The sequence below is a fragment of the Anomaloglossus baeobatrachus genome, unplaced genomic scaffold, assembly GCF_048569485.1.
Source record: "Anomaloglossus baeobatrachus isolate aAnoBae1 unplaced genomic scaffold, aAnoBae1.hap1 Scaffold_3630, whole genome shotgun sequence".
NCBI classification, from domain to species: Eukaryota; Metazoa; Chordata; class Amphibia; order Anura; family Aromobatidae; genus Anomaloglossus; species Anomaloglossus baeobatrachus.
The window spans coordinates 54456-66566 of NW_027442983.1; the positions used below are offsets into that span (position 1 = coordinate 54456).

General features: G+C 47.3%; 6 non-coding genes and 2 pseudogenes across 6 annotated transcripts; all 8 read left to right on the top strand.

Annotated features, from left to right (window-relative positions):
- Nucleotides 1–1345: 1345 nt before the first annotated feature.
- Nucleotides 1346–1487, top strand: LOC142273466 (U2 spliceosomal RNA; annotated as a pseudogene).
- A 697-nt stretch (nt 1488–2184) lies between these two features.
- Nucleotides 2185–2379, top strand: LOC142273455 (U2 spliceosomal RNA). The gene has a single exon (XR_012737966.1). It is a non-coding gene; the product is annotated as a U2 spliceosomal RNA (small nuclear RNA).
- A 1387-nt stretch (nt 2380–3766) lies between these two features.
- On the top strand, nt 3767–3957 carry LOC142273444 (U2 spliceosomal RNA). Its single transcript, XR_012737956.1, has one exon. It is a non-coding gene; the product is annotated as a U2 spliceosomal RNA (small nuclear RNA).
- A 1387-nt stretch (nt 3958–5344) lies between these two features.
- LOC142273445 (U2 spliceosomal RNA) lies at nt 5345–5535 on the top strand. Its single transcript, XR_012737957.1, has one exon. It is a non-coding gene; the product is annotated as a U2 spliceosomal RNA (small nuclear RNA).
- A 1387-nt stretch (nt 5536–6922) lies between these two features.
- LOC142273446 (U2 spliceosomal RNA) lies at nt 6923–7113 on the top strand. Its single transcript, XR_012737958.1, has one exon. It is a non-coding gene; the product is annotated as a U2 spliceosomal RNA (small nuclear RNA).
- A 1387-nt stretch (nt 7114–8500) lies between these two features.
- LOC142273469 (U2 spliceosomal RNA) lies at nt 8501–8642 on the top strand (annotated as a pseudogene).
- Nucleotides 8643–9339: 697 nt separating this feature from the next.
- Nucleotides 9340–9535, top strand: LOC142273460 (U2 spliceosomal RNA). The gene has a single exon (XR_012737971.1). It is a non-coding gene; the product is annotated as a U2 spliceosomal RNA (small nuclear RNA).
- Nucleotides 9536–10922: 1387 nt separating this feature from the next.
- Nucleotides 10923–11113, top strand: LOC142273447 (U2 spliceosomal RNA). The gene has a single exon (XR_012737959.1). It is a non-coding gene; the product is annotated as a U2 spliceosomal RNA (small nuclear RNA).
- The last annotated feature ends 998 nt before the right edge of the window (nt 11114–12111 follow it).

The following is a 12111-nucleotide window of genomic DNA, read 5'->3' on the forward strand; positions in this document are numbered from 1 at the left end:
ATATTAGCCCGATTTAATGAATTGGAAGAAAGCATACGTCTTCATATGCACCTCAATTTGGCCCATTCACTTTTCACACTTCCTCCTTTTGTTTTTTATCTTTCACACTTTTGACTTTCTTTATTCATCCAAATAGCAAACTCATCACCACTCAACCTGACCAACTCGGCTATGTCCCCGTGCTGCAGTTCTCTGTCTTATCTAGATCATTTGCAATTGAATGGAATAGATCCCTTTTGGACAAAGTGGATTCACCTGCTGCTGCAGTGACCACAGGTGTGATAACATCTAGAATTGGCATCTGGTGCGATCTCTCCGCTTCCACTCCAAAGAAAGTTACCTGTTTATTCCTATCATGCATTGGTTTTTGGGGTTTTCTTTGAGTAATGATGATCTCTTTAGTAGTCTGTTGGCGCCCTCTCCTGGAGGAATAGTTTGCTTGCTCTTGGACATTCTAAAAGAGAGGTCATGATAGACATTGAGCTTCTGAGCTCAATTGGGGACAGTCATGGGTGATGAATGTTTGCAACCTACTGCGAAGCCTCATACCGCAATATAAGGAACGTCAAATACTAAGAAAGGGCGGCCTATGAAAGAATTACTACTTTCAATAAGTACACTTAAACGGCTAATTGGGAATAGAAAAACTGTAAAAAGCCCTCTGAGAAAGCCCCCCTCTAACCTTTGATAGTAAGCTTTTCTGTAGTCTGCCTGTTGATGTATTTTCCGTTTGAACTGTGCACAACATGAAGAGACGGAACACTGGCGGCTTGTCACAATGCCCCCCGATGACATCACAATAGCGCTGCTGCCTAGAAAACAAGCTGCGCAGAAGAAGTTGTTCTTTGGGTGGGAGGGTGGGCTAGTGGAAGGAGGGGGCAATCTCTTTTTTTCCCGGGTGGTAGGGGGATGACAGGAGAAGGGAAGCGGGTGGTGAGAAAGGTACAGAGGGCAGGGTTTGGGGGCTGGGAAGGAAAGGGAAAAGATTAGGGTTTGGGGATGATGAAAGGGCTTTCTACGGGTAAGGATGGCAAAGGGTGGCAGTGACGGAAAGTCAGGCAACCTGTCCTGTCCGTCTTTTTGTATCGTGAATTGGAAAGACTGCAAGGGGGAGGGGAGTTGCTTGCGCCCTAAAGGAGGAGTTATTCAGATTCATTGCAGTGGGCGGCGGCTGCAAAACGCACCATTCTTCTTGTTTTGGCTCTGCAAAGCAGCCTTTTCAAGGGTTGGCTTGGGTGACAAAATGTCTTGTGTAGGCGTGGGTTTGTCTCCCTCTCGCTCTCTCTCACTAAGATGTGTCCGGCATAGGCCAGGGTGCCACTCGAGGCCCAAACCAATTCTGGTTATCGCTTCTCGGCCTTTTGGCTAAGATCAAGTGTAGTATCGTTCGAAAAGGTGGTTTAAGGCTCCGGCCACCTTAGTACAATGATGCAATGCACACTGGAAGGTTGCACTTGTTAGTACTTTGGGAGGATAGTATATCCATCTAGAGGAAACCATGGCCCTACCAGGATTGAGGCTATTAGACTGAGTAAGTGTGGGGGTTATGGTGCAATGTGCCCCAGGAATGGACACCCTGGAGGGAGTCTGAACTTGCTAGGTTGGGACCCTGGTAAGCCTCAGACTCTGTCGCACGCCGCGCCTTGCCTATTCATACTTTCCAAGCATATTGCCCTATCCTGGCCTTCTGGCTAAGAAGGGAAATTTTTATAATCCCGGTCGGAAGTCCGGTCAGCTTTGGGCTGAGAAACCAACACCCGGTTGGAGGTCCGGGTCAGCTTTGGCTGAGAAACCAACACCCGGTTGGAGGTCCGGTTAGCCTTGGGCTGAGAAACCAACACCCGGTTGGAGGTCCGGTCAGCCTTGGGCTGAGAAACCAACACCCGGTTGGAGGTCCGGTCAGCCTTGGGCTGAGAAACCAACACCGGTTGACGGTCCGGGCAGTCTCGGCTGCGAAACCAACGACTAGTAGCTCCCTACTCCACTTGGGTAAGATGCCTCGGTGGACGCTGGGAGCAACAACAAGGCTCAACCAGGCTTCGGCTTGGGGGAGCACCGAAGATCCCTGACCCTCGCTGTGGCCTTCTGGCTCAGAGGGACGGGGTTGATTTTTGGGGATCCTCTTCTCACAGAGGGGTCCACACGAATCCTAGCCTTTGCACTGTTTTTGGTGTGACTTTGGTCATGCATTTTTGCGGTGCTTTGGAAAGCTTCATTAAATCAAAATCTGTTCTTATCAGTTTAATATCTGATACGTCCCCTATCTGGGGACCATATATTAAATGGATTTTTAGAACAGGGAGATGGAAAAAGAGCTTGCTCTGTCCACTCCACGCATTGACCTGGTATTGCAGTACCTCCAGGAACGGTGCACCCCTTCTTAACCCAGTTTCCAAAAGCAGAACTCAATTCACCTGATTCATATTAGCCCGATTTAATGAATTGGAAGAAAGCATACGTCTTCATATGCACCTCAATTTGGCCCATTCACTTTTCACACTTCCTCCTTTTGTTTTTTATCTTTCACACTTTTGACTTTCTTTATTCATCCAAATAGCAAACTCATCACCACTCAACCTGACCAACTCGGCTATGTCCCCGTGCTGCAGTTCTCTGTCTTATCTAGATCATTTGCAATTGAATGGAATAGATCCCTTTTGGACAAAGTGGATTCACCTGCTGCTGCAGTGACCACAGGTGTGATAACATCTAGAATTGGCATCTGGTGCGATCTCTCCGCTTCCACTCCAAAGAAAGTTACCTGTTTATTCCTATCATGCATTGGTTTTTGGGGTTTTCTTTGAGTAATGATGATCTCTTTAGTAGTCTGTTGGCGCCCTCTCCTGGAGGAATAGTTTGCTTGCTCTTGGACATTCTAAAAGAGAGGTCATGATAGACATTGAGCTTCTGAGCTCAATTGGGGACAGTCATGGGTGATGAATGTTTGCAACCTACTGCGAAGCCTCATACCGCAATATAAGGAACGTCAAATACTAAGAAAGGGCGGCCTATGAAAGAATTACTACTTTCAATAAGTACACTTAAACGGCTAATTGGGAATAGAAAAACTGTAAAAAGCCCTCTGAGAAAGCCCCCCTCTAACCTTTGATAGTAAGCTTTTCTGTAGTCTGCCTGTTGATGTATTTTCCGTTTGAACTGTGCACAACATGAAGAGACGGAACACTGGCGGCTTGTCACAATGCCCCCCGATGACATCACAATAGCGCTGCTGCCTAGAAAACAAGCTGCGCAGAAGAAGTTGTTCTTTGGGTGGGAGGGTGGGCTAGTGGAAGGAGGGGGCAATCTCTTTTTTTCCCGGGTGGTAGGGGGATGACAGGAGAAGGGAAGCGGGTGGTGAGAAAGGTACAGAGGGCAGGGTTTGGGGGCTGGGAAGGAAAGGGAAAAGATTAGGGTTTGGGGATGATGAAAGGGCTTTCTACGGGTAAGGATGGCAAAGGGTGGCAGTGACGGAAAGTCAGGCAACCTGTCCTGTCCGTCTTTTTGTATCGTGAATTGGAAAGACTGCAAGGGGGAGGGGAGTTGCTTGCGCCCTAAAGGAGGAGTTATTCAGATTCATTGCAGTGGGCGGCGGCTGCAAAACGCACCATTCTTCTTGTTTTGGCTCTGCAAAGCAGCCTTTTCAAGGGTTGGCTTGGGTGACAAAATGTCTTGTGTAGGCGTGGGTTTGTCTCCCTCTCGCTCTCTCTCCCTAAGATGTGTCCGGCATAGGCCAGGGTGCCACTCGAGGCCCAAACCAATTCTGGTTATCGCTTCTCGGCCTTTTGGCTAAGATCAAGTGTAGTATCTGTTCTTATCAGTTTAATATCTGATACGTCCCCTATCTGGGGACCATATATTAAATGGATTTTTAGAACAGGGAGATGGAAAAAGAGCTTGCTCTGTCCACTCCACGCATTGACCTGGTATTGCAGTACCTCCAGGAACGGTGCACCCCTTCTTAACCCAGTTTCCAAAAGCAGAACTCAATTCACCTGATTCATATTAGCCCGATTTAATGAATTGGAAGAAAGCATACGTCTTCATATGCACCTCAATTTGGCCCATTCACTTTTCACACTTCCTCCTTTTGTTTTTTATCTTTCACACTTTTGACTTTCTTTATTCATCCAAATAGCAAACTCATCACCACTCAACCTGACCAACTCGGCTATGTCCCCGTGCTGCAGTTCTCTGTCTTATCTAGATCATTTGCAATTGAATGGAATAGATCCCTTTTGGACAAAGTGGATTCACCTGCTGCTGCAGTGACCACAGGTGTGATAACATCTAGAATTGGCATCTGGTGCGATCTCTCCGCTTCCACTCCAAAGAAAGTTACCTGTTTATTCCTATCATGCATTGGTTTTTGGGGTTTTCTTTGAGTAATGATGATCTCTTTAGTAGTCTGTTGGCGCCCTCTCCTGGAGGAATAGTTTGCTTGCTCTTGGACATTCTAAAAGAGAGGTCATGATAGACATTGAGCTTCTGAGCTCAATTGGGGACAGTCATGGGTGATGAATGTTTGCAACCTACTGCGAAGCCTCATACCGCAATATAAGGAACGTCAAATACTAAGAAAGGGCGGCCTATGAAAGAATTACTACTTTCAATAAGTACACTTAAACGGCTAATTGGGAATAGAAAAACTGTAAAAAGCCCTCTGAGAAAGCCCCCCTCTAACCTTTGATAGTAAGCTTTTCTGTATTCTGCCTGTTGATGTATTTTCCGTTTGAACTGTGCACAACATGAAGAGACGGAACACTGGCGGCTTGTCACAATGCCCCCCGATGACATCACAATAGCGCTGCTGCCTAGAAAACAAGCTGCGCAGAAGAAGTTGTTCTTTGGGTGGGAGGGTGGGCTAGTGGAAGGAGGGGGCAATCTCTTTTTTTCCCGGGTGGTAGGGGGATGACAGGAGAAGGGAAGCGGGTGGTGAGAAAGGTACAGAGGGCAGGGTTTGGGGGCTGGGAAGGAAAGGGAAAAGATTAGGGTTTGGGGATGATGAAAGGGCTTTCTACGGGTAAGGATGGCAAAGGGTGGCAGTGACGGAAAGTCAGGCAACCTGTCCTGTCCGTCTTTTTGTATCGTGAATTGGAAAGACTGCAAGGGGGAGGGGAGTTGCTTGCGCCCTAAAGGAGGAGTTATTCAGATTCATTGCAGTGGGCGGCGGCTGCAAAACGCACCATTCTTCTTGTTTTGGCTCTGCAAAGCAGCCTTTTCAAGGGTTGGCTTGGGTGACAAAATGTCTTGTGTAGGCGTGGGTTTGTCTCCCTCTCGCTCTCTCTCCCTAAGATGTGTCCGGCATAGGCCAGGGTGCCACTCGAGGCCCAAACCAATTCTGGTTATCGCTTCTCGGCCTTTTGGCTAAGATCAAGTGTAGTATCTGTTCTTATCAGTTTAATATCTGATACGTCCCCTATCTGGGGACCATATATTAAATGGATTTTTAGAACAGGGAGATGGAAAAAGAGCTTGCTCTGTCCACTCCACGCATTGACCTGGTATTGCAGTACCTCCAGGAACGGTGCACCCCTTCTTAACCCAGTTTCCAAAAGCAGAACTCAATTCACCTGATTCATATTAGCCCGATTTAATGAATTGGAAGAAAGCATACGTCTTCATATGCACCTCAATTTGGCCCATTCACTTTTCACACTTCCTCCTTTTGTTTTTTATCTTTCACACTTTTGACTTTCTTTATTCATCCAAATAGCAAACTCATCACCACTCAACCTGACCAACTCGGCTATGTCCCCGTGCTGCAGTTCTCTGTCTTATCTAGATCATTTGCAATTGAATGGAATAGATCCCTTTTGGACAAAGTGGATTCACCTGCTGCTGCAGTGACCACAGGTGTGATAACATCTAGAATTGGCATCTGGTGCGATCTCTCCGCTTCCACTCCAAAGAAAGTTACCTGTTTATTCCTATCATGCATTGGTTTTTGGGGTTTTCTTTGAGTAATGATGATCTCTTTAGTAGTCTGTTGGCGCCCTCTCCTGGAGGAATAGTTTGCTTGCTCTTGGACATTCTAAAAGAGAGGTCATGATAGACATTGAGCTTCTGAGCTCAATTGGGGACAGTCATGGGTGATGAATGTTTGCAACCTACTGCGAAGCCTCATACCGCAATATAAGGAACGTCAAATACTAAGAAAGGGCGGCCTATGAAAGAATTACTACTTTCAATAAGTACACTTAAACGGCTAATTGGGAATAGAAAAACTGTAAAAAGCCCTCTGAGAAAGCCCCCCTCTAACCTTTGATAGTAAGCTTTTCTGTAGTCTGCCTGTTGATGTATTTTCCGTTTGAACTGTGCACAACATGAAGAGACGGAACACTGGCGGCTTGTCACAATGCCCCCCGATGACATCACAATAGCGCTGCTGCCTAGAAAACAAGCTGCGCAGAAGAAGTTGTTCTTTGGGTGGGAGGGTGGGCTAGTGGAAGGAGGGGGCAATCTCTTTTTTTCCCGGGTGGTAGGGGGATGACAGGAGAAGGGAAGCGGGTGGTGAGAAAGGTACAGAGGGCAGGGTTTGGGGGCTGGGAAGGAAAGGGAAAAGATTAGGGTTTGGGGATGATGAAAGGGCTTTCTACGGGTAAGGATGGCAAAGGGTGGCAGTGACGGAAAGTCAGGCAACCTGTCCTGTCCGTCTTTTTGTATCGTGAATTGGAAAGACTGCAAGGGGGAGGGGAGTTGCTTGCGCCCTAAAGGAGGAGTTATTCAGATTCATTGCAGTGGGCGGCGGCTGCAAAACGCACCATTCTTCTTGTTTTGGCTCTGCAAAGCAGCCTTTTCAAGGGTTGGCTTGGGTGACAAAATGTCTTGTGTAGGCGTGGGTTTGTCTCCCTCTCGCTCTCTCTCCCTAAGATGTGTCCGGCATAGGCCAGGGTGCCACTCGAGGCCCAAACCAATTCTGGTTATCGCTTCTCGGCCTTTTGGCTAAGATCAAGTGTAGTATCTGTTCTTATCAGTTTAATATCTGATACGTCCCCTATCTGGGGACCATATATTAAATGGATTTTTAGAACAGGGAGATGGAAAAAGAGCTTGCTCTGTCCACTCCACGCATTGACCTGGTATTGCAGTACCTCCAGGAACGGTGCACCCCTTCTTAACCCAGTTTCCAAAAGCAGAACTCAATTCACCTGATTCATATTAGCCCGATTTAATGAATTGGAAGAAAGCATACGTCTTCATATGCACCTCAATTTGGCCCATTCACTTTTCACACTTCCTCCTTTTGTTTTTTATCTTTCACACTTTTGACTTTCTTTATTCATCCAAATAGCAAACTCATCACCACTCAACCTGACCAACTCGGCTATGTCCCCGTGCTGCAGTTCTCTGTCTTATCTAGATCATTTGCAATTGAATGGAATAGATCCCTTTTGGACAAAGTGGATTCACCTGCTGCTGCAGTGACCACAGGTGTGATAACATCTAGAATTGGCATCTGGTGCGATCTCTCCGCTTCCACTCCAAAGAAAGTTACCTGTTTATTCCTATCATGCATTGGTTTTTGGGGTTTTCTTTGAGTAATGATGATCTCTTTAGTAGTCTGTTGGCGCCCTCTCCTGGAGGAATAGTTTGCTTGCTCTTGGACATTCTAAAAGAGAGGTCATGATAGACATTGAGCTTCTGAGCTCAATTGGGGACAGTCATGGGTGATGAATGTTTGCAACCTACTGCGAAGCCTCATACCGCAATATAAGGAACGTCAAATACTAAGAAAGGGCGGCCTATGAAAGAATTACTACTTTCAATAAGTACACTTAAACGGCTAATTGGGAATAGAAAAACTGTAAAAAGCCCTCTGAGAAAGCCCCCCTCTAACCTTTGATAGTAAGCTTTTCTGTAGTCTGCCTGTTGATGTATTTTCCGTTTGAACTGTGCACAACATGAAGAGACGGAACACTGGCGGCTTGTCACAATGCCCCCCGATGACATCACAATAGCGCTGCTGCCTAGAAAACAAGCTGCGCAGAAGAAGTTGTTCTTTGGGTGGGAGGGTGGGCTAGTGGAAGGAGGGGGCAATCTCTTTTTTTCCCGGGTGGTAGGGGGATGACAGGAGAAGGGAAGCGGGTGGTGAGAAAGGTACAGAGGGCAGGGTTTGGGGGCTGGGAAGGAAAGGGAAAAGATTAGGGTTTGGGGATGATGAAAGGGCTTTCTACGGGTAAGGATGGCAAAGGGTGGCAGTGACGGAAAGTCAGGCAACCTGTCCTGTCCGTCTTTTTGTATCGTGAATTGGAAAGACTGCAAGGGGGAGGGGAGTTGCTTGCGCCCTAAAGGAGGAGTTATTCAGATTCATTGCAGTGGGCGGCGGCTGCAAAACGCACCATTCTTCTTGTTTTGGCTCTGCAAAGCAGCCTTTTCAAGGGTTGGCTTGGGTGACAAAATGTCTTGTGTAGGCGTGGGTTTGTCTCCCTCTCGCTCTCTCTCCCTAAGATGTGTCCGGCATAGGCCAGGGTGCCACTCGAGGCCCAAACCAATTCTGGTTATCGCTTCTCGGCCTTTTGGCTAAGATCAAGTGTAGTATCGTTCGAAAAGGTGGTTTAAGGCTCCGGCCACCTTAGTACAATGATGCAATGCACACTGGAAGGTTGCGCTTGTTAGTACTTTGGGAGGATAGTATATCCATCTAGAGGAAACCATGGCCCTACCAGGATCGAGGCTATTAGACTGAGTAAGTGTGGGGGTTATGGTGCAATGTGCCCCAGGAATGGACACCCTGGAGGGAGTCTGAACTTGCTAGGTTGGGACCCTGGTAAGCCTCAGACTCTGTCGCACGCCGCGCCTTGCCTATTCATACTTTCCAAGCATATTGCCCTATCCCGGCCTTCTGGCTAAGAAGGGAAATTTTTATAATCCCGGTCGGAGGTCCGGTCAGCTTTGGGCTGAGAAACCAACACCCGGTTGGAGGTCCGGGTCAGCTTTGGCTGAGAAACCAACACCCGGTTGGAGGTCCGGTTAGCCTTGGGCTGAGAAACCAACACCCGGTTGGAGGTCCGGTCAGCCTTGGGCTGAGAAACCAACACCCGGTTGGAGGTCCGGTCAGCCTTGGGCTGAGAAACCAACACCGGTTGACGGTCCGGGCAGTCTCGGCTGCGAAACCAACGACTAGTAGCTCCCTACTCCACTTGGGTAAGATGCCTCGGTGGACGCTGGGAGCAACAACAAGGCTCAACCAGGCTTCGGCTTGGGGGAGCACCGAAGATCCCTGACCCTCGCTGTGGCCTTCTGGCTCGGAGGGACGGGGTTGATTTTTGGGGATCCTCTTCTCACGGAGGGGTCCACACGAATCCTAGCCTTTGCACTGTTTTTGGTGTGACTTCGGTCATGCATTTTTGCGGTGCTTTGGAAAGCTTCATTAAATCAAAAATCTGTTCTTATCAGTTTAATATCTGATACGTCCCCTATCTGGGGACCATATATTAAATGGATTTTTAGAACAGGGAGATGGAAAAAGAGCTTGCTCTGTCCACTCCACGCATTGACCTGGTATTGCAGTACCTCCAGGAACGGTGCACCCCTTCTTAACCCAGTTTCCAAAAGCAGAACTCAATTCACCTGATTCATATTAGCCCGATTTAATGAATTGGAAGAAAGCATACGTCTTCATATGCACCTCAATTTGGCCCATTCACTTTTCACACTTCCTCCTTTTGTTTTTTATCTTTCACACTTTTGACTTTCTTTATTCATCCAAATAGCAAACTCATCACCACTCAACCTGACCAACTCGGCTATGTCCCCGTGCTGCAGTTCTCTGTCTTATCTAGATCATTTGCAATTGAATGGAATAGATCCCTTTTGGACAAAGTGGATTCACCTGCTGCTGCAGTGACCACAGGTGTGATAACATCTAGAATTGGCATCTGGTGCGATCTCTCCGCTTCCACTCCAAAGAAAGTTACCTGTTTATTCCTATCATGCATTGGTTTTTGGGGTTTTCTTTGAGTAATGATGATCTCTTTAGTAGTCTGTTGGCGCCCTCTCCTGGAGGAATAGTTTGCTTGCTCTTGGACATTCTAAAAGAGAGGTCATGATAGACATTGAGCTTCTGAGCTCAATTGGGGACAGTCATGGGTGATGAATGTTTGCAACCTACTGCGAAGCCTCATACCGCAATATAAGGAACGTCAAATACTAAGAAAGGGCGGCCTATGAAAGAATTACTACTTTCAATAAGTACACTTAAACGGCTAATTGGGAATAGAAAAACTGTAAAAAGCCCTCTGAGAAAGCCCCCCTCTAACCTTTGATAGTAAGCTTTTCTGTAGTCTGCCTGTTGATGTATTTTCCGTTTGAACTGTGCACAACATGAAGAGACGGAACACTGGCGGCTTGTCACAATGCCCCCCGATGACATCACAATAGCGCTGCTGCCTAGAAAACAAGCTGCGCAGAAGAAGTTGTTCTTTGGGTGGGAGGGTGGGCTAGTGGAAGGAGGGGGCAATCTCTTTTTTTCCCGGGTGGTAGGGGGATGACAGGAGAAGGGAAGCGGGTGGTGAGAAAGGTACAGAGGGCAGGGTTTGGGGGCTGGGAAGGAAAGGGAAAAGATTAGGGTTTGGGGATGATGAAAGGGCTTTCTACGGGTAAGGATGGCAAAGGGTGGCAGTGACGGAAAGTCAGGCAACCTGTCCTGTCCGTCTTTTTGTATCGTGAATTGGAAAGACTGCAAGGGGGAGGGGAGTTGCTTGCGCCCTAAAGGAGGAGTTATTCAGATTCATTGCAGTGGGCGGCGGCTGCAAAACGCACCATTCTTCTTGTTTTGGCTCTGCAAAGCAGCCTTTTCAAGGGTTGGCTTGGGTGACAAAATGTCTTGTGTAGGCGTGGGTTTGTCTCCCTCTCGCTCTCTCTCCCTAAGATGTGTCCGGCATAGGCCAGGGTGCCACTCGAGGCCCAAACCAATTCTGGTTATCGCTTCTCGGCCTTTTGGCTAAGATCAAGTGTAGTATCTGTTCTTATCAGTTTAATATCTGATACGTCCCCTATCTGGGGACCATATATTAAATGGATTTTTAGAACAGGGAGATGGAAAAAGAGCTTGCTCTGTCCACTCCACGCATTGACCTGGTATTGCAGTACCTCCAGGAACGGTGCACCCCTTCTTAACCCAGTTTCCAAAAGCAGAACTCAATTCACCTGATTCATATTAGCCCGATTTAATGAATTGGAAGAAAGCATACGTCTTCATATGCACCTCAATTTGGCCCATTCACTTTTCACACTTCCTCCTTTTGTTTTTTATCTTTCACACTTTTGACTTTCTTTATTCATCCAAATAGCAAACTCATCACCACTCAACCTGACCAACTCGGCTATGTCCCCGTGCTGCAGTTCTCTGTCTTATCTAGATCATTTGCAATTGAATGGAATAGATCCCTTTTGGACAAAGTGGATTCACCTGCTGCTGCAGTGACCACAGGTGTGATAACATCTAGAATTGGCATCTGGTGCGATCTCTCCGCTTCCACTCCAAAGAAAGTTACCTGTTTATTCCTATCATGCATTGGTTTTTGGGGTTTTCTTTGAGTAATGATGATCTCTTTAGTAGTCTGTTGGCGCCCTCTCCTGGAGGAATAGTTTGCTTGCTCTTGGACATTCTAAAAGAGAGGTCATGATAGACATTGAGCTTCTGAGCTCAATTGGGGACAGTCATGGGTGATGAATGTTTGCAACCTACTGCGAAGCCTCATACCGCAATATAAGGAACGTCAAATACTAAGAAAGGGCGGCCTATGAAAGAATTACTACTTTCAATAAGTACACTTAAACGGCTAATTGGGAATAGAAAAACTGTAAAAAGCCCTCTGAGAAAGCCCCCCTCTAACCTTTGATAGTAAGCTTTTCTGTAGTCTGCCTGTTGATGTATTTTCCGTTTGAACTGTGCACAACATGAAGAGACGGAACACTGGCGGCTTGTCACAATGCCCCCCGATGACATCACAATAGCGCTGCTGCCTAGAAAACAAGCTGCGCAGAAGAAGTTGTTCTTTGGGTGGGAGGGTGGGCTAGTGGAAGGAGGGGGCAATCTCTTTTTTTCCCGGGTGGTAGGGGGATGACAGGAGAAGGGAAGCGGGTGGTGAGAAAGGTACAGAGGGCAGG